Here is a 22,468-nt window from a genome sequence, read left to right as displayed (position 1 = left end):
GTGAGCGTGTTGCGGAGCCTGCGGGGATCGTTGACTGTTTTGTTGACCATTTTCAGACAGTGTACGCCTCGGTCTCCGACAGAGACGAGGATGATTCCCGGTTCCTTCTTCGGGACATTGCGTCGCCTTATCTTTCGGAGGACGACAGAGACCTCATGGACGCGCCTATCACGGTCAATGAGATCGCAAGTGCTATCCGTTCCCTTCGATCTGGTAAGGCAATGGGTCCCAATGGCTTACCTATTGAACTGTATAAGCTACGACCCGATACCGTGGCACCCTATTTAAAGGAGATGTTTCTGGAGGCTTTGGACTCTGGCGCCCTGCCCGCGGATCAGCGACTTGCTACCATTGTGGTTCTCCATAAGGAGGGCAAGCCTCGTGATCGCTGTACCTCGTACAGACCCACTTCACTGCTTAAGGCTGAACCCAAAATTCTCGCAAAATTGTTGGCTAATCGCTTGGGTGCTGTGATTGGGGACCTGGTCCATCCGGATCAGTCCGGTTTCATCCCGCATCGCAACACCGCCCTTAATCTGCGGAGGCTCCACGGGGTTCTCGCGAGGGCTGCAACGCTTACTGAGTCGGCCATTTTGGTTTCCCTTGACGCTACGATGGCTTTTGATACCATTGAGTGGCCCTATCTCTGGGCTGCTCTTTCGAAGTTTGGGTTCGGCCCGGGGTTCATTGCTTGGGTTAAACTTCTTTATGAGAAGCCCCTTGCTCAAGTGGTGGTCAATGGTAAGGTGTCCGGGACTTTCCCGCTGGGGCGTGGTACCCGGCAGGGCTGCCCGTTATCCCCGTTACTCTTTGCCCTTGCATTGGAACCGCTGGCTGATTGGCTCCGTTGGGAGCCTTCCTTAAAGGGCATTCGGTGGTCCCCTGACTTTGAGGATCGTGTCTCGCTTTACGCGGACGACATCCTCCTCTACCTTACCTCCCCATGGAAATCTCTTAATGTGCTTTTCGATGTTCTTACCTCCTTCGGGAAGAACTCGGGTCTCGTCATTAATTGGACCAAATCTTGTGTCTACGTTTTGGCTGGGGGTCTTCCCCCCTTGCCTCGTAGATGTCCTATTCAAGTGGCTGAGACTGGCTTTAAATACTTGGGGATCTATATCTCCTTGGATGCCACCGTTCGCTATGAACGCAATTTTCTACCTCCTCTTCAAAGATTGAAGATGGATGTCGCTCGCTGGCGTAAGTTGCCGTTGTCCCCGTTGGGTTGTGCGGCTCTATTTAAAATGATGTCGCTGCCCAGATTTCTGTATGCTCTCCAGAACTCGTTTGATTTTGTTCCCTCTCGGTATTTTCGTGAGGTGGAGGGCCTACAGAGGCGACTGCTCTGGGACGGTCGCGTGCGCATTGCCCTGTCTAAGCTTACCTTACCATGGTATGACGGCGGTATCGCACTTCCTGACGTCAGGCGCTACTATTGGGCTTCCCAGCTGAGCGCGGTTAATCACGCGACGTATGCCCCCGGCCCGGCCCCGGCTTTTGAAATGGATAAACACCTTTTGTCTGGTGGGACTTTCACCAGGGCGCTTTATTCCCGTAGGCTTTGTGGTTCGCTGACTGGACCCACTAGGATAGCGGTGCGAGTGTGGCACGATGCGACTGCGGCTCTTGGTTGGCGTGACAGATTCACCCGAGCGACCCCCCTGTATGATTCTGAATGTTTGGGCAATTTGTGGCGAACGAAAGGATTTGATAAATGGGACATGATTGGTATTAGCAAGGTGGGGGATCTTTGGTCCAAAGGTGATGTGAAGTCCTTTGCGGTGCTACAGGCTGAATACGACCTGGGGGATAGAGAATATTTTCGCTATCTGCAGGTCCGACATGCTCTTTTGTCGGTGTTCACGGTGGGCACGGATCTACCTGAATCTTCTCCCCTTGAGGATCGTTTACTTGACGGACATGTACCTGATAGTACGATTTCCCTGACTTATAAGAAGCTCATAAACAATAGAGCCGATCTGCTTGTGCGCCTCAGGGCCTCGTGGACCGCTGATGGTCTGGAATTAGATGACGAGGACTGGCAATCTGCCTTGTCCTCACCTAAGGAGGTCGCCATCCCAGCTCGCCTCCGATTTGTTCAGCTCAAGATCCTCCATCGTGTGTATGTCACTGCTCCGAGTCTGGTTCGCATGGGTTTTTCTGAGGATGATCAGTGTAAGCGTGGATGCGGTATGCAAGGCACCTTCCTCCATATTCTGTGGGAATGCCCGGTGGTTTGTAAATTCTGGTCTTATGTTCATGCTGTGACGGAAAGGGTGACTGGTGTCGCCCTGCTTCCCGAAGCCAGGTGTTGCCTTCTCAATGTCTGGGAACCAAATGACTACAATATGGCCCAGATTACCTGGGCGACCCTGGGGAATATGATTGTGAAACGTGATATTGCACAGCTGTGGGGTTCTAACAGGTCGCCTACAGTTTCGTCCTGGAAGGAAAACATGGACTGGTGCATGTTTAGGGAGAAGACTGTATATCTGTCGCGGGGTCGACCCAGGAAATGGAGTAGAATTTGGTCACAGTGGAACTCCTATCGTGGCGATATTTGCACCCCCCCACAGGCTTTGGATCCGGATGTCGCTTTGACCCCATGATTAGCATTCCATTTATTGGTTTTATGTGTTACTGATTCTCTCCTCGCTGCCCCCCCCCATTTTCCTTTGTATCCTGCTGGTTTGATACGTGATATTGCAGTGGAGCGCCTCCTGCGCGGACCCATGGCATGCTGATATACTGTCCTTGTTGCCTTGTGATGTTGTTGTGTGTTTCTGTTATTGTTTCAATAAAAGTTTATAAAAAAAAATAATAATAAAAAAAAAAAAAAGATCCCATCCATAAGACAATCAGAGCTAGGGGCAAATGATAGATCTTATTCCAGACCTCCTCATAAAAACCAGAGTCAACAATATTAGGACAGTACAGATTAATCAGAGTCAGTGTCATGCCACACATTTTCCCTTGCACAATGAGATACCTGCCATCATCATCATCTATATCCACATGAGTCGGGACGCCACTTAGTCACCTGGTTGTATAAATCCATCCGAGAACTCTCACACGCTCCCCTGACGACCTTGCGAACTACGTGGGAGGAGGACATAGGCCGCGCGCTACATGACTCTGAGTGGACTAAGGCGCTGGAAGCCCCCAAACGCGTCTCTAGGAACGCCCGCTTCAAGAACATCCAATACTATATCCTACACAGGGCGTACCTCACCCCAGCGCGCTTACAGAAATTCTATCCCTCCACGCCATTTCTATGCCCCAGATGCTGCGACCCTGCCGCAGATTTTCGCCACATGTTTTGGAGCTGCCCCGACCTTCATTCCTTTTGGCGGGCAGTACACGACACCCTGTCGGAACTGACAGGCCTCACCACATTATCCACCTGGGAGTCTAGCGCACTAGGCATCTTTCATGTCCCTAAACGAGTCCCAGTGCATAGACGCTTCGTGTCCTTAGCGCTCCTGTTAGCGAACAGATGCATAGCCATGCGCTGGCGATCCCCGGAGGGTCCCCCTATAGCAGCCTGGACGGGGGCGGTCGGTAAATGGGCGGCGGCGGAAGAGGATGCTCTTAGAGAGGAAGAAGCCAGGGGCGCGCGTAAATTTCCCATATCCATGGAATGGGCCATGCTCCTCCACAGCTTCCGACAGTCCACAAGTGTAAGTGTTCCGCCTACCCCTTCCCCTCCCCTCCCAGCCCGAGAAGACCAATAGCATCTACCCGATGTCTCCCCCCCTCCCCCAGAGCAGGCTCCTGATTGCCTACTCACCCCTCTGGACTGCAGGCTGATTAACTCCTTGGGTCCCCCCCCCTCCCCGACGCCCGTCACCGGTATCCCCCTACTTTGACCATGCTGGCGCCCACATGCTTCCCTCCCACGGTTTTATCCCCCCCTGTTCTCTGGTAGCACCGTTCACGGACAGTACAGGCCCTGATCCAACGCCCTTGAGACGGGAATCTACGTACCTGTTATTATCCACTGTCCTCTTGGCTATGCAGGTTCACTGTCTCCCGACCAGCAGACATGGTTGTACGATCTGCACAGATTAATTGAGGAATTGTATATTTGCACCAGTTGTATAAACCGAAAAACGTTGCACGCATGGCTGAATGTTGAGGCCACGTCAGCTGATAATTTCCACTGTATCCATTTACTTTGATGCAACAATAAAACAAATAAAAAAAAAAAAATAATCTATATCCACATGAGTCGCCTGGAAGGGGCTGCCTTTCTTAATAAATAGCATGACGCCTCTTGCATAGGAGGAATAACTGGAGGCCCACTTAAACTCAGCCCACTTCGTGGCTACCTTCTCGGCCGTCTGTTTAGTCAGATGGATCTCTTGCAGAAACGCCACTTGTACATTATGCCTATCCAAGTATGCAAGCACCTGTCTCGTTTTCTTTGGACTATTGAGGCCCCTGACGTTCCACGTTATCCATGTAAGTTTGCCCAACTCAGCTACCATTCACATTAAGTTCAATTATCATATCCCACTGTAATGTTGCATGCTGTCTTTATAAAGCATTCTGCCTGGCATATTGCATTCTGTACAGCATAACAATACATATAAACAAGTCCTCTTTCAGTCCCCCCCACCCACACAGGCATCCCAATCATGCCCGCAGCCCCATCAGAAGAAACATAACAAAACATAACCCTTGCCCCCACCCACCAAAAGCAGAGAACCTGCTCACACCCCAGGAACAAAAGCTAAACTGCTAGGGAAGTTCCCTTTTGAGGAAAGTTAGTAGCCCAAATGCCCCCACTATTGTAAGCAGGGGGGTCAGAGCCATAATCATAGCCCCCTTCAATCGAACTAGCTGTAGTATATTGTAGTAAAAACTGTAACAAATTGAAAAGACCCCACAGTAATCAATGACAGTCTGGAGTCCACAACGTTAAGGCTATCCACCGTCAATTCCCACCCTCCATAGTATGTATAGCATCTGTCATTCCTTTGCTGACTGTATCCGTGAAGGATCAGCAAGTACGCTAGACATCAAGGAGCAACGGAAAATAACCATATTACAGCATGTGTACAACTAGTAAAATAAAGAGAAAACAGCAAAGAAAACGGAATCAGGCTCATTACTGACATACAATCCGAACGTTATAGGAGCATGTATCAGCCAGCTTGATGTGGCAAGATGTGAGCCCATACCTACACCATATACCTATAACAGCAAACAACAGAGAATGTTCAGATATCGAAGCTGTTGGCTCTAATCATGTTCCAGCATGTAACACAGCAGAACTACTGAGGTGATCTGCAGCACCTTCACAGCCTCATCAGTCCCCTGCATCTGCTTCTCCACCCTCTGTCATCGTCGAGGCTTTACGCTCAATTTTTTTGATGAAATGCAGTGCGTCCTTAGGAGTCATGAAGATCCTCAGCTTGCTGCCGTGTTGGATCTTGAGCCGGGCTGCGTAGAGCATTGCATACTGGATTGCAAGCGTTTGCAACTTCTTCTTGACCTGTTGAAATTCCCACCGGGCTTGCTGAACAGCTGTTGTGAAATCCACATAGAGCTGTATCTCTGTTCCCTGATACCTTGTAGTGCCCATTTCCCATGCCATCCGAAGCGCCACTTTCCGACCCCTATTATTAAGGAGTCTTGCTATAATCGGATGTGGAGGCGCCCCTGGGACCGGGCGCGGCACAAGGGACCTATGCGCCTGCTCTACCACCAACATGACGGAGAAGTTTTCGGCACCAAACATTGTCTTCAACAAATCCTCCACAAACAGCTCCATTTTCGCGAACGACAGAGCAGAGCAAACGATCGCCCACAGGTAAGACGGGATAATATAGGATGTTGGGCCCTGACCAGCAGAGCTGCACTAATGTCTGGCCATCTTGCTCCGGGCTCTCTAGCGCCCGCCCAACTGGTCGATAGCATGTTCACTTTCAGGTGAGTGAACGCAACTTGTCTTAAAAGCACATGCTTCCTAGGGTGACTGCGTTCAGTTACAGATAATGTCTCTGGGACTGAACCTCGGGAACAGTATACTGTGATTTGATTGTGTTTTATTTTAACAAATGTACATAGCAGATATTGGCGCTTGCTTGTTTTAAAAAAAATATTGGATACCTGCCTCGGAGCGCACTTTTTACAGACGAGTATCGGGTTATCAAGTTGCTTCTACAAGCTCCTTACCTGTGCAAATTATCGGGATAGATGCAGGGGGCAGACCCAAACCAGCCACACGTGGAGATCAATGACAAATACTGAAGAATTAACTGAGCATCCGAGCTGGTGACCATTACTTAATTGACCCTGAAAATAAAAGACAAATTTTTAGTATGACTCATGACCATAAAAAACAAAGGTTATAAATTCAATATTGTGTCAAATACTTAGCAAATGGAACTGGATGTGCTGAATCGGATGTTGCCCCAGGTCATGCATGACACCTTCTACCACTATTGCTTATGGGACTTGTAGTTTTGCTTTACTCATTAAAAGGATGGGCTCTAAAGTCCCAGTGTTCTGAACGATGTTGGTTAAAATCAGAGGCCTGAGTGAGGGTGAAGCATGACATGGCTCTGCTTAGCAGTGAGATGAATGACAGTTCCCCAGCCCTTCCATTCTTTGACAGACAGAGGCTTGTCAGCCATTCATATTTATTTGTAACGACAAAAAAACCTTTGTTGCAGCTTGAGTCACTGAAGAGATAAGACCCCTGGGCGTATTTAATTAACTACTGACAAGCATGAAAAATCAAGAACATGAGTTTCTGGAAAACTATCAAGCACCCAATCAGAATCAGCCGCCCCTCACACCCAGGAATTCTTGAGGCTTTGGAAAGGATGAATTGCACGTGGTATAAGAGGAACACTACAGCGACTCAAAGCTCACTTCTCAGGGATGTACTGAACTGCCAGCCTCATGGCACACTTAGCCAGCTCTTCGCCTCCTCCTCCTCAAACTGTCGACCAGCTATCAGGGCAAATGAGCCTGCAGCAAAGCATCGCTGGCTTGGTTCCACACCGGACCAGGCAAGGTGGTCAACTCCATGCTCCTCCAAGTCAGCAAGCACTCTGGTCGAGCCAGTCCTAACCCCACATGAATGTTCCCCATCACAACTATTTTAATGGTACTAAGTTATGTTTCTGCCAAATGTATGAGTCAAAAAGTGAAAGGCATTACACGAAGTGCTGAAAGAGAAATCATGACGTTTTTCATTATTTCTGAGGCTGCCACAGTACACAGGAGCATTATTTCTCTACAGCACCAAATCATGTATGTGGCCTGTAGAAAGCACGTTTGAATGAAACATGGAAGGCATTGCAGCCAAAGATCTGTGGTGCAACATCATAGCAGAGTACAAGATAACTTTATTCAAGGAGCAATAATCTTAGGCTCCTGAAGGTTCTGGAGGGGAAGAAGGGAATGACATCAAGACCTTTGTGGTTGTATTATTAAAAAGAGCCTTAAACCTTGAGGAGTCTCCAGACATCTTGGAGAAAGATATCCAAAGGATCCACAGGGACCCTTTCCGTTTAAATCCTGGGAGGGTAAAACCAAGGAAGATACTTGTTAACTTTCTCACGTACTCGCTAAAAGAAAAAATTCTAAACTTGGCCTTGAAAGCTAAAACACTAAAAAGCCTTGGACTTCCTGTTTGAGATTCGTTTGGACCTCTCTAAGACCACGCTAGACAGGCAATGGGAAATAGGCCAGAGGATGGAGAAGTTCAGGGCCTTGGGGGCCACGGTACAAATGAGATTCCCTGCTTTCTTACGGGTTATGTTCAATAATAAGATGCACAATCTTAGGACCCCACTTGAGGCTGACGAGATGTTGGAGTGCATAAAGGACTTTTCACGGGGGGGGGGACAGGAAGTTGAAAAGGAAGATAACCAGGGTTTGAGACTGCACTTTACCCAGTAGGTAGATTAAAGCTCTCCCACGATGTCTTCATGGTACTAGATCTAACCTAAACTATAAAATCTTCACTAGACCCGTATATGGGTAAATTGAAAACAAACGAAGAATCTAAAAAAAATAAAAAATAACAAAAAAGGGGGTGGTCTAATATCATAATGGGGAAAAAAAAGAAGAATAAAGAGGGAAGAAAAGGAAAAACAGGGGGGAAAAAACGTTTTTAATATATACACTCTAAAGAAAGACTACTATTTAGACACACATGACTTCCAAGCACTGACACAGTCACAATTCGGGGGTAGAGGAGAGGGGGCGGTTAGAGGACGTAAAACTGGCCATACATCAGGCCAGTGTAAGTAGGGATGTGTTTTCCAGGGGGTGGGGGGAGGGGAAGCCAAGCGGGGTGGCGGGCGTAGAAGCACAAAATTTCCTCATATGCCAGCGCCAGTACAGTTTTCTTTAATGCCACATTGGGGACATCGCGAGGGCTCTAGGCGTTTGGCCCAGAAAAGGATAGAATTATGTGGGGGGGGGTGAAAGTAAGATGACGATGATTCAATATTTATCCTGGAATGTCAATGGCTTGCGCATGAGGGGTAGAAGGGAAAAAATACTCCAATATCTGAGAGACTCCCAGCACAAGTCATTGTCATACAGGAAACAGATCTCCTTAAAGCTGAGACAGAAATGGATAGACACCTTTGTGTGCACAGACCAGTCTGCTGACATTAGAGGGGGTCTGTTTATTTTTAAAAAACAAGCAAAGGCCCAAATTGTGGAATATAAGGAGGACCACAGCGGGAGATGGCTTTTATTGAGGGCCCTGTTAGGAGGTTGGATGTATTCATTGGTAGGATACTATGGTCCAAACCAGGACGACCCTACATATCTAGAAATCATCCATGGTCATCTATTAGCTTTTCAAGACCCTGTAATTTGGGTTGGGGATTTTAACATTGTTCTAAATCCTAAACTCGACAAATCTCCTAACTCAAGAGCCTGCGTCCTTTCAAAATCCAGGCAAGCCCTGGTGACAATTATGGCACAGTTGGGGTCGCAGATATTTGGAGGGAAAGGGCAGGGGAAAAACTGGGGGCATCTTTCCGGAACTTAAAATATAAGCATTTGTCTAGACTAGACTATGCACTGTTCAGCTATAGTCTCAAGGACCGGTTGGAGGACATAGTATATCTCCCTTCCCATCTCCCCAATCATTCGGCTATTTTTCTCAGCCTAAATTCCGGCCAGCAGCCTGGACATTCTTCCTGGTCCTTCGATCGGACAATATTATTAGAGGAGGATGAAATAACATCCCTTCAAGTAGAGACCCAATGTTTTCTGGGAGGAAGTGAAGGCCTCTTTGGATTCTATCCTCAAAATTTCCTTGAATATCACCCTCCCATTAATTATTTTTGGAATCGATGACAATATCCGTGGCTATACAAGATCCTTCCTTTTTTATGCAATCCTTTTGGCAAGGAGACAAATTTGTAAGTTTTGGGTTGACTCAGCCGCTCCAACACACTCTGGCTGGCTGACGTCCCTTTATGAAGTCTCCAGGGTGGATATGGCCAGATCATGTAGTAAATAAAAGGTAGCTTTTTGGGAATTGTTGGTACAGTGGAGTTAGGATTTCTGGGGTTTCTATTATTTTTTTTTCCTGTTTTTTCCCCCCGGTCCTATGATTATGCCTGTTCTGCTCCACGGACCTTTCGGATTGGTTCCCTTCGGTTAATATTGCGGTCCAATAGGTGGTAAAACACCTTGATGGAGTCACTTAGCTAGCCCTCAAATTGTTGGTAACTTCTTCCGCCAATAAGATATCTGTGTCTTGGAGAGAGAGTTATGAACCTAGGTTTCTGGGCTCATGCTTACGCAGACACGTAAAGGTGGTTGATGTTTCCCAAATGAGGCAAATGAGGACAAAAAAATATATATATAACTTTATTATGTTATTATTCCAGCAGAACGAAATGACATTCCTAATGTGTACGTCATTTTAAAGACAGTGCCAGGAAAATGCATGGTCAGTGTTATTCTTCTGCCAGTTAAAAGACTATCTCCATTAATGAGTCAGGAAATAAAATACTATGAGAAATCCTACTCTATGGCAGGGTGCTGCCTGTCACTATATTGCAGGTTACTTCCAACATAATCTGATTTATACATACATACTCCAGGGTGCTGCCAGCGATCGGGTCTGCACCCAGCAGTCTGGAGACACTCAGGAAGGAGGTAAGCTCTTCATTTCATCTTAAGCCCTTAGGTTACATTCACAGCCTTATGGGTCCGGAGAACTTTATGCGCGCTCTAACTGCGCCAAGCAGATAGACGTAGCCCATCATAGGCTGTGTTGTGTGCTGGGTGATGCCTGGCATTTTATTATCGTTGGCGGGAGTATGAAGCTCTGATAGGAGCTGCTACAAGAAAAGCAGAGAAATAGGACCACAGATCGCCACAGAGCAACAACTGCCCAGAAGCTGAAGAAAGAACTCTGGAATAGCAAACCTCCAACACCCTGGAGATTTTCCAGGATAAGCAAATGATGGTATTGAAATGCAAACTGCAGCATTAAGGTCACACACTACAACATCATACCCTTTAAACCAAAGGTAACAACCTACAAGACAAAAAAAGCATCAAAACTAGAAAATGCATTTCCAAATGCTGCAAAAGAGAAACAGTTAATATAAATGAAAAAGATTAAACTTTGTTGGTACCTTAGTAATGTGCTTACTTCTTGGCTCCACTCCATCCGCAGCAATAATGCTCTGAAAGGAGAAATTACTGCTGTGAGTCTCAGAGTCTTCAGTGTTACTGGTCTCTGTCACAAAGACTGTGGTGTCGGAAGATAACTTTCTCTTATTTGGCTTTATAGTTCCACCAGCCACGCCATCACTTTTAGCAGGCGCGCTACTGTCAGCAGCATCACAACTTCAGGCAGACCAGCAATGCGGATCTCACCACTCACATTGGATGAATATTCAACAAGTACGGTCTTGGCTTACCAAGCAGAACAAAAGAATCGGGTCTCATAACCATACCCAGAGACAGAGTTAGCTCTGCCGCTAGCTCTGCCGCCACTTGAGCACACCCAAACACCTCAGCACTTAAGCACCAGTCCCAGGGGAGACCATCTGTGAAGTCCTTGTTAACTGGCACCACTCCTGGGTCAGCACAAGCAGCATCATGGACAACGTCTAACACTGCTGCCACAAACATTCATGAAAATCCAAATCCTCGTCACCCAAACTACCCAAAAATGGCTTTCTAGATAAGCAGCCAGCCCTGTAGTTTCAGTCTCTGTTTACTAATTTGATGTCAAAGTTGTAATTTTAAAAACAACATTAGCAGCCTTACAGGGGCCTGACTGGCACCATTAAGGGTTCAAAGCAAAGGGCTGTGGTCTGTGAACTTTAAAAGATGCTTGCCCCCAGACCTCTTCTGGACAATAAAACTGGCAAAACAATTCAGAAGAATTGGTGACATCATAAATCATGTAAAAGGGCAGCAAGCTCACTCCGTACCTTGAGAAAAACAAAGCGCACTCTATGAATGAGAGGTACTGCCTGAGCTTTAAGTGTGATACAATGCTCAAACCATTCACTGCTCCCACTCGGTAAACATCAGGAGAATGAGGTAAAGTATTCTTAATGTCATTGGTATCAAAATCTACGTTAGACACAGGCATGTCATTCAACACCGCTGCATTATCCGGACCCGGCCTCATAGCGAAGCCAACTTAGTCTGATTCTGTCATTCCATCCCTTACCTTCCATTGACGGCTACATACATTTTTGAGGTAATCTTCTTACCCAATCATTCCAGCGGACTAACAAAGTAATCCAGTATATATCAATATCCTGCTCACCTAAGGTGTGTCAGCTGTTCCTCACAACTCTAGTTTTATCAAAGGCTACATCACACAAAATCTTGATGGGTTGTCATGAATTCGCCATTCCATTTAACAACACCGTATCAGCATGAAAGATACACAAGGGACACATTACCTGTTGCATGAAGGTGGAACGAACTATGGAATCAATTTCTAAAACTAAGTTATTCCCTCTGGGGACATTCTTCCTCATTAACATCAATTGTGCCGACTTTTACAGTAGAGCATACACTCATACTGCTTGAAAATGCCCCAACACTGCAACACTGTCCTTGATCCGGGCATTTCCCATTACTTCCCACGTGTGCCTTAAACCCCCACCTGTAACAACTGCCATAGTGAGCTTTGGACAAGACAGAGGCACAGTCACTTTGTTCCTATGACGTAGTCCTCTAAATCAAAACATACTCTCCAGTCTGTTCAAGGAACGCACCACATTATGGCAAAGAATTTGGAGCAGGGCAGACTTATAACCTGATCATTTTCAAAGCCAAAAATACCCCAACTTGTGGCTCTTTTTGAAGCACATAGGCACTTTGAAAACAGACTTTAAAGAACAAGTACATGAAAACATCTCAAGCCAGGTTGTTAGCACATAACTCAAACGACAGTGATTAGTGGTGTAACAATCTGAACGCATGCCAGGCTTACAATTAGATAAACGTCAACTGTCCATAAATTTGAGGTTATTTGTTTTTCTAGTGGAAAGAGGTGCTCTTTTTTAACAGGTTCTCTTACTTTGAAGGCTATAACTGGGAAACAAGAAAGGGGGGAGGTGACTGGAGGCACAGGTACCACATCAAGCCGGAGAGGGAAGAGTTGAATGGAACCTAGAGATTAAATAATTTACCAGGAATATCAGGCTGTGGTGATGTCATGATATTGCAAAGATTCAGACCCTCTCCAGAATACCAGAATACGAGTTACCTGCCACCCGGAAGAAACGATTTTTTTTTGTTTTTTTAATCAGCAGAAACATAGTTTAGCTAAAGCACATGAACATGTAAAAACGACACAACCACATGCAAACCATTCAAGCATCCAGGCACGACAAGCAGATTATGCCATCCTGCCAAGTGAACTGCCAGCAGCGAAATGTGCTGCGGTTATCAATTAAGGAAACGCACAACTAAAACCAAAGGCAAAAGAGATAAATAGGGCTGTCATGTGGGACAAAGCACACAGATAAGGTTTCAAACAGGGACCAGACATACACAGAATTTCCCTTGCAGGAGTGAGAAAAGGTGCCATCTGTTTCGAAAGTGTGAGCAAGATAATTGAAAATAGATGGGGCTGCAGCTCCCTGCCGCAAGGGAATCGCAAAATGTGCACGAGTGCCACTAGAGACAAGTGCAAAACATGCACGAGTTTAAGCAAAAAGTCCTGAGCGATTCCAAGAGGTCCCTTATAGGCAGCGCATGCGCGCTGTGTAGGTTAGACCTAAAAATATTTGCAGCAAGCCCCAGGTCACGTCCCAGATCAGCCAAATTAAAAGATGCTCATGTGAACACACTTGTGTCAAAAACATAATTTATAGATGCGGTCAGCAGATGGGTAAAGTCTGTGGTTGCAGTGGCTCGGGAGAATGGTAAGAATGTGCAACTTGAGATTCGGCGCCTACGGCGGCATTCAGAATCATGCCTGAAGCCTCCAAAAGCAGCCCGTCGGGGCCTGAGAAGTTGAACAGTTCTGAGTTGCAAGCTGCAGCAGTCTTTAGTCTACAGACCTGAGGACGTGTGACTGGGAGCCCCAAGGCCACGACGAGTCGCCAAAAGCCTGGTCGCAGGGCATTGGATTTATTTAGGCATTTTTTGATAGCGCTTCTTTACCCAGAGGTGTCAGAGCGCTTTACAATAGAGCAAAGTATATAGGATTAGATATTATGGTAACATATTTACAGAGTATAAATCCGCTATAAATTACACGCTGCAAACTAAAGTTGGAGCAACTCGTGTTCCAGAAAACCACATTTCACAGTTGAAGCTTAAGAACAAACTAGTCTCCAGTGAGGAACACGAAACAGTCAGAGTTGTTGGTCGCCGTGAATTTGAAGAGAAGAGTTTTAAGGTCCTTTCGGAAGATGCGGAAAGAGGTGGCGGTGCGAAGGTACGGAGGAAGCGAGCTCCAAACTCTGGCCACACAGGCGACGTGCACGAGAACCATACGGACGCCCGCTCCCATTATAAGGCAACGCCCCCCAGGCGGGGCGGGTTTGCTGTTTTTACCCCGCCCCCACAGCCACTGAGCACAAGCCACACCCTCAGGCCCCGCCCCCACAGACCTCCACCCCCACCACAGGCCCCGCCCCCTCATTCACTGGCCCCGCCCCCACCCACAGGCCCCGCCACCGCATCCACAGACCCCACTCATTCACTGGCCCCGCCCCCACCCGCAGGCCCCGCCCTCGCATTCACTGGACCCGCCCCCACTACCGTTCTTATAGTTATGTACTTCTGTTCGACCGCTGACTCGAGGCCATTTCGTCCCTTCGCTGTGCGTTGGCCGTGAGAGGCGGCGCTGCGGCCTGAGACTGTGACTCCGGCTCAGAAACAAACAGACAAACCGCGTGCAGCTGCGCATGCGCAGGAGGTCCGCCACTTACAGCCGCGCATGCGCAGAGGAATTTGTAACAACAGCTGCGCATGCGCTGAGGAGCTGTACCAACAGCTGCGCATGCGCTGGGTACAGATACTGCTTCCCGCATCGGGGGTTAAAGAGGCCTTGAGTTAAGTGCGGAAGCGCTGAGGACACCCACTGCCTCCTGTAGCGAAGTGCGGGTCCAAAGGGGCCTGGGGTTAATAACTGCGCATGCGCCGGGGACACACACTGGCTCCGACAGCGGAGCGCGGGATATAGAGGGTTTTGAATAAACCTCAGAGGACACGGTCTCCAGCACCAACTGCGCATGCGTAGAGGACAGACACTCCCTCCGCCACTTGTCTCCGAGCGCGTCGGCGCTCTGCCTCACTTACTCTCAACAATAAGTGCTCAAAAACAAAACCTTTACAGCAATCTAGTACTAGCCCAGCCACATCGCCTACTGTACAAGTGGCTCAACAGGTTGCACCAAAAAGTAGAGGTCAAATGCTAAACCTGTTTGAAAAAAGAACTGGCCAAAATGATAAGTGTTCACCTTAGTCCATGAAAAATAAAGAACCAAAATTATACAAAGTTACCACAGTCGACTTCTATAGTTTTATGAAAGAAACTGCCATATACAAATTAGGGCTCCCAGTTTTCTTTTTTTTACACATTTCTATTGATAAATGCAGGCAGAAAACAATCTATTTTCCTGTCTGTATTTATTTTTTAGATACAGAAAAATATGGAAAATATGTTGTTTGGATAGTTCTCACTACTGTCAATCATAAATGCCAGGAAAGTAAGTGAACAGTTTGACAGGTAGGAGAGTTAAAAAAGCAACACATTCATAATGTACGTTAAATAAGTGCCAATATACAGCTGCTTATGCTGTAACACAATGCAGATGTTTTCAGATGACTGTATTGTACTGCAAATAGCTGAACCTTTTTGGTCATTCAAATGTGATTATATATTTATCAGTAAATAAATGTGGACATATTCTCATTGCAGTTTCATTTATACACTTTGCACACAAAAAAATATTGAAAAAATTAGCAAAAAATAAAAATAGATAAATACAGACAGAAATGTCAAAGAACTACGTATCATAAAACTGTGAGCCCTAATACCATACCAATAGTATGATTAACTGCCATAGTGATAACGTGTGAAAAACTCTGGTGAATTTGAGAATCCATAATTATAAGTGATCGCGTGGTTAGTGCCTGTCAACGTGTATTAACTGTTAGGTGATGCCCTGAAAAAAGGAAACAAGTGAATTTGTGGTATTTAAAGTTCCAATGGTGCTGGACGTAATGGAAGGTACACACAAGATATGATGAGAAACAGTGAAGGAAAATGTAAAAAGCGGCGAGTGCTCATGCGGTATTTGAAGTACTGCAATGTTAATGGATTGAATCAAAAGATCGGTGAATGGAAAAAACATAGCGTTTGAAGATAACGAGGTGACACGATTGAATGGGTACTACGATAAACTCACGCGTCTGTTGGGACAATGGTAAAAAGGAAGATGCCGGAATGTAAGATATTAAAAACATAGTGCTGAGCATAACCAAGGCCACAAGACGAAGCAGGAGGAAAAACATTGTTAACAAAACCTGTTGCAAAGGGAACGCGCAGTCAGGGAACCTAGTGATCAATATTTCCAGACACAAATTATCGAACTTCCAAATGAGAACCTTACAAAAGGGAACATCGTTTGTTCCTACGTATTACTCCAATCACCTTGACATAAAAGTTTGTTATTTCAAATTCATGCGTATACTAAGGCTAAAACATTTTTTTCATAACGTGGTAGATTCAACACAAAGCCCACGAGATAACACGTTAATGGGACTATGTAATAAAAGTACATTTATGGCTCCCACCAGCCACAAAGTTCTAGATGCTTTCGAAACCATTACTCTAAAATAATTGGAAAAAATATACAACCAAAGAAAAATTAAAAATACAAACATCAGTCAAAAGGAACAACAGTCCCTTTTACAAATAGCAGCAAAAACAGAAATCACCATTCATCAAGCGGATAAAGGTGGGGCAATGGTCATCATGGACTCCGACTTTTATGAGAAAAATTTTAATGTTCACATCCAAGATCCCAACACTTACATGCCTTTATCGTTTGACCCTACCAATGATTTCATGAACATCTTACAAACCATTCTCAATGTTGCCATCGAAAAGGTTACCATCAACAAATCCAACCCTGCAATACCCTACATTTACATGATACCTAAGATTCACAAACATGCAACCATACCTCCGTTTAGACCGATTGTTTCTACCATCAATTCATTACATGAACCGATTGGAAGATATCTGGACAAACATTTACAGCCCTTGGTACAATCCATGAGTAAATACATCAGAGACACCACTGACTTTTTAAACATCTTAGAAACCATCCAGGACAAACTTACTCCCGATACCATCCTCTGTACCATAGATGTGAAAGCACTATATACATCTATACCCCATGACAAAGGCATAGAGGCAGTTGAATCTTTTCTCCTGACCACAGACAAACCTGATGACCACAACTGCTCTGCACAAGACTGAAGAAAGGCCTCAGAGGTCAGAACCCGTAGCACTATCTCTTCAACACCTTCTAACTTATAAGAACAGAGGATATAAAATGGAAACACGTCTGTTGTTTAAGACAAAAACTACAGATGCTAAATAGCTGGAACTACATTTACTGACTCCTCTTTGATAACAGAGGGATTTCACACCCCATGCAATCTCTCTGATCCTTATAAAATGTACATATTTGCACTTTACTTTAACTGCTGTTAAAATTGGGCTGAACAATGCAGCTTTTTATCCCATTTCCAGTTAATAAGATTTGTACAGGAAATGGTGACTAATCTCCTGAAAAAATGAAAAACCCCCTACTGGCTCCAGACCGAGACCGATTGTCGCCAAGTTACTAAGTTACAGAGACAGAGATGCGGCGCTCCGAAAGGCCAGAGAACTCGGCAAGTTATCGGACAAAGGTATGGATATATCCATCTATCCAGATTTCACGTCATCATCCATGTGAGTGCTAGCCAGGCTTAATGGGGTCGCAAATTGCGCTTGCCTCATGAATATTGATGAGGCATGCAATTTGCGACCCCATTGGGATTTGCAAACAGTGTCTTCCGCAAACATGGACAATTGAGACGGCTAGGGTCAGATGTATCAAGCCTTTTTCCGTTCGCAAACGGGCCCATTAGCAGAATCAGCCGGTTTGTGAACTGAAAAAGGCATTTTCTAATGAATGAAAGGCTTTGCAGTTGCAATTTAGGTAATCGCAATCTGCGTATCCCTTTTGCAAATGAAAGAAGCCTTTCCTAAATGCGAACTGTGCATTTAGGAAACGCTAATTAACAACGACTTCAAGTTGATGGTAACCATGTGCAAGCAAACTGAAAAATTTACAAAAATGCATTGTTCAAAGTATCATGAGACGGCATGTGTGTGCTTTACAAGTACACACTTCTCTTTTGGGGGGAGTAATTCGGGGGGGTGCGGCTTAGGCCCCTAGGCACCCTTGGCTTTGCATTCGCTAATTGCGATTACCAATTTGGTAATCGAAAATTATTAAAGACTATGGGTCTTTAGGCCTAAAGGAATGAATGGAGTCATATTACCTAATAGCGATTCGCTATTTATAGAATCGCTATTAGGTAATGTTAAGGAATCGCAAAATAATTTGCAATTCCTAAAAACATTGCATTTTGAGATTCCAAAATAGCGATTTGGTAAAATTCGCAATTTCAGAATCGCAAAATGTTGGTATGATACATCTGGCCCCTAATCTTAAATGCAACATTTCCGAGCTGATTTTGCTTCCCAGTCCGGCAACATTGAATTAGTAAATGTGTGGGACTTGTAAAGCACACTGCTGCCCGTAAGCGTCCCGGCGCTGGAGACCGCTGGGGAACCCGTCCTGGCTTTCCCTGTGAGATGGTCCCTACTGGGTATCTCCAAGGTGAAACCAGGCATCCCCGGCGTCTGTGGTGGGCCGTTGTAGAGATGAGGCAAGCTTAATGCCCAGAGTTGCAGAGTGTGATCCCTGATTAGAGTAAGCACCGAGGCGAGAATTATCGAGTCCGCTGACCCTGGTCCAAGACCCTGCCGCGTCGGAAATTGAACCCTGGTCCCGGGCCGTTCTCTGCTTCCGGGACTGCTGCCTCTAACCAGTGAGCCACACCACTCCACTAGTCACAATACAATAAAAGAGCTGCAAAGAAAACAGCTTTATACAAAACGCCAGTTTTGGTTTTAGCGAAGCTGATGGCCCTTAGCTGAATATATGACGTTTTAACATGAAAACGGGTTGCACACCTTTCATACAACCAAATTTTTAACTCAATTTATAACCGCAGTCTTTATCATGTGGCGTGCTCACTGCTTGACATGCCAAGCCCACATTGCATGTGACGAACATTAACATCCAAAGAATTTAAAGATTGACGAGAAGAAATGTCGAACACCACAGAATGGTTTAAAAAAGTAGAGTATAAATTTACAGACAAAGAAATTGACGCAAATGCGGAGTTAATAAAGAGGCTGTCGCCACTGGAGTGGGGCGAAAAGAAAGCCCCACAATTTGGACCTTGGCTGAATATGCCTAAAGGGCGGAATACATAACAACGTATAACAAAGGGAGTTGTTTTTTTAATGTGAATATCACGATAATAATTGAAAATATCCCACAGTTACAAAAGCGGAATATAGACTGAACTGTTGCTGTACACCGGCATGGCTGTGCAGGCCTGCCTCTCCCCAGGGAAGGTTGTTAAGGACTTGTTTTGTAAGTAGGGAGACATCATTGCTGACTCAACTGCACCTCCTTCCCCTTGACCACCGCTATTCGGATGCTGCATTGGTCTGCCAGCCATCACTCGGTTTTTAGCATTTTGGTACAGTGGAACACTTCTGCCGTTAGAGATAATTAACTCCAAATGCGCATGAAGATACACTTTTGCCCTTTTCAGATATACGCATCTAGACCATCACGGGCAAAGAATGCTGTTGTGTCATAAAGCCGCCGGCTTGTCCCGGTGAGCATAGAAAGTAGTCTACGTGTGTGCGTAGAAATGGTAGGTCATCCACCAAAGATTCAAGCCACAGACTTTGATTCTGGCAGCCCTCTTTCAATGACGAGGTGTCTAATTTGTTACTGTGGCAAATCCTGGGGGACAAGGAAGGAAATTAGAATATCTGCAAGACATTTTAAATATTTTGTTATTTTTTGTACAATTTAAATACATTAATTGCAACTGTATGTATTCAGGAATTGCTGCCGCCCATTAGAGTTTAAGTTTGGTTAAATTTTAGGACAACCAGAGTGCCTTCGCTGACCTCCACACACAGGCTGCTGCCCTTTTGTCTGGGGTAACTTTGTGTCTGGTCATGGTAAGAGCAGCGCCACTGGTGGTCTTTAAAAGGCACACGCACAACTCTGAATTCAAGGCAGCAGTGCCACCAACCATGAGCTCCTCACTGCCACAACAGGGACACTTCAGCAGCAGCTCGAAGCAGCAGGTGGAGGGAGCACAGAGGGGTGAGACTCTGAGACACACGTGTAAGTCAATCAATCAAAAAAATCTGTATTCGATCTCTTAAATACAGATCATAAAAGCACAATTTAAATCAGTGATCAACAACCAGCCCCAGTTCATAACAAGTTAAAGTCCTAGAGCAAGTAGAATTATCAAAAAAGAACATCAGATAATTTTTACAGGACATTTTATCCCATAAAGTGCATCATGTGCCTCATAGACCGAATCCAGTTAGTTTACATCAAATTACTCATTTCTGCATATAATTATTAGTTAAAACCAACCTCGCGCCTTTCTACTTTTCATACAGGCCCACAGAAAGGTGGCTACCACAGACAAAGGGATCAGGCAGAGATTTACAGAAGTAACGTGCCACCTGGCATCGTTTAAAATTGTGGCGCTTTAAAATCGAAAGGATAAATTCTTCTCTTCCTGTATTATAAAACACACAAAACAAGACTAGGTGCAGGTCACATTGGGGGGAATGGTTGTCGCAGGGGCACAGCATCAAATCTGAGTGTTTGACTCTTCTCTCCGTATAACCTAACCTCAAGGGGAGGAGAGTCCGACAAAATCTCAATAGTTCCTATCTAGATCTAGATAGGAATATCCTCCCTCTGGCCCGGGGGAATCAAATGATATGCAAGGACCGTCTTTTTCTGTAATTCCTTTCCCTGCGAAGATACTGAGCCCTCCGCATAAAAATCTCAATTAATTACTGTTTTGAAATCTTCCTGCATGCCGTTTAATCCTTAAATAATTCTCCCAACCAAATTGCCATTAATTCTGATTCCACATAACTCAGCCATCTGATCTTATTGTAATGGTCCAATTTTCAACAATCTTTAAATATATTTTGTATTAAATTGGCGCTAGTCTAATGGTATGTAACATATAAGGTAATCCCAATTCTATATGTAAGATATCATTTGAATAAGTGGATGGTAGGGACACTAGGGACTTAAAAATGATCTTCAAGTTTTTGGAGACAGCCGGTAGGCGCCATACCCCAGACTCCTGCCCCTTATGTGGCTACTGCCTTCATCTTGGCCTGAGAAATGTTTTTAATTGGGTCAAGGGAGCTAGCGTCTAACTTTTGGAGAAGGCCTTAATAGCTTTCAGACTCCTTTCATTCCTGGTGCTCTTGCCGATACCAGGTTCTTCCAAGTTTGATTTTTTATCAAGTATTACTCCTACGTATGTAAAGGACTCTGCCACTTCTGTTTTCTGGCAATCCATATGGAAATGTGGGGATTTATCAGCTTTGCCAGATCCTGCTATAATGACAGAAGATTTTGTATCATTTACTTTAAGGTCCAGCGAAGCCATGAATGATGCATTTGTTGTTATGAGCCATTGGAGAGCTACCCCCGTTCTTGCAATTAACACTGCACCTCAGCATAAGCTAACATTAGTAGGGGGTTGGTGTCAAACACGGGCACGTCCGTGTTATGAGCCCGAGAGGGCTGCCTCAACCCTGTTTGTATAGCTGGAAAAAAACAGAAACGGGGCGAGGACACATCCCAGCTTAACTCCCCTAGCGATCTTAAAGGGGCGGGTTCATTCCACATTTTTGCCATTCGGGACACATGCAGTGGCATTTACATATAGTTGGCGGATAAAGTTAATTATAAGTGGATCAATCCCCATCTCCTCGAATAAATAATAATGTTTTTGATGGCTCACGCAGTCAAATGCAGCTGACAAGTCTATAAAAACCATGTAGATTTTCCCGTCTTTCGCTCTGGTATATTAGTGACAGGTTTAGACATTGGTCTGTAGTGGTTTTTACCCTCTGGAAGCCATACTGCACCTGCATTAAGATGTTTCTTGGGTCCACTCTTCCAGCCTGAATAAAAGGAGCCAACCCATAAGTTTGGCAGTTGTGTCCAACACGGAGATGGGCCTACAGTTCTTTGGGCTTCCCCGTCCCCTTTTTTGTATATCATAACAATTACACTATGCTTCCAAGAAGGTGGAGACCCATCTATAACTATGCCTCCTCTGCACCCCTGGACAGGCCTCGCATCCTCTGCACCCCTGGACAGGCCTCACGGCCTCTGCACCCCTGGACTGGCCTCGCCTCCTCTGCACTCCTCTGGACAGGCCTCTCCTCCTCTGCACCCCCTGGACAGGCCTCACCTCCTCTGCACCCCTGGACAGGCCTCACCTTCTCTCTACCCCTGGACAGGCCTCACCTCCTCTGCACTCCTGGACAGGCCTCTCGGTGCTTCTCCCAGGAGCTCTCGGTGAAGGATTCTCATTAAGGACAGAGGAGCCCAGACTTCATTCCACCCCATACAGCGCCTCTCATTCAGCCCTGAGCCTCGCGGCGCTATGCACAGGCCCCCGAAGAGACACTGCTCCCCTGGACAGGCCTCACCTCCTCGGCACCCAGGACAGGCCTCTCCTCCTCTGCCCCCTGGACAGGCCTCGCCTCCTCTGCCCCCTGGACAGGCCTAACCTCCTCTGCACCCCCGGACAGGCCTCACCTCCTCAGCAC

The 22,468-nt window shown here is 45.8% G+C and overlaps 1 protein-coding gene across 3 annotated transcripts in view; it reads right to left on the bottom strand.

Annotated features, from left to right (window-relative positions):
* The window catches only part of LOC144806430 (uncharacterized), a 342,683-nt gene that overhangs the window by 37,553 nt on the left and 282,662 nt on the right, over window positions 1-22,468 (bottom strand). Inside the window, exons 2-3 of one of the 3 annotated variants that reach the window (XM_078672798.1) lie at window positions 10,635-10,685; window positions 6,184-6,303 (exon numbers count right to left, since the gene is read on the bottom strand). The exons of 1 other annotated variant lie outside the window; for it this stretch is intronic. The gene's annotated coding sequence lies outside the window, so the exon portion shown is untranslated. The remainder of the gene's footprint in view (window positions 1-6,183; window positions 6,304-10,634; window positions 10,686-22,468) is intronic. One more of the 3 variants, XM_078672799.1, reaches the window with a different exon arrangement.

The sequence above is a fragment of the Lissotriton helveticus genome (genome assembly GCF_964261635.1).
Source record: "Lissotriton helveticus chromosome 1_1 unlocalized genomic scaffold, aLisHel1.1 SUPER_1_unloc_7, whole genome shotgun sequence".
Lineage (NCBI taxonomy): Eukaryota > Metazoa > Chordata > Amphibia > Caudata > Salamandridae > Lissotriton > Lissotriton helveticus.
This window is presented reverse-complemented; position numbering and strand designations above follow the sequence as displayed.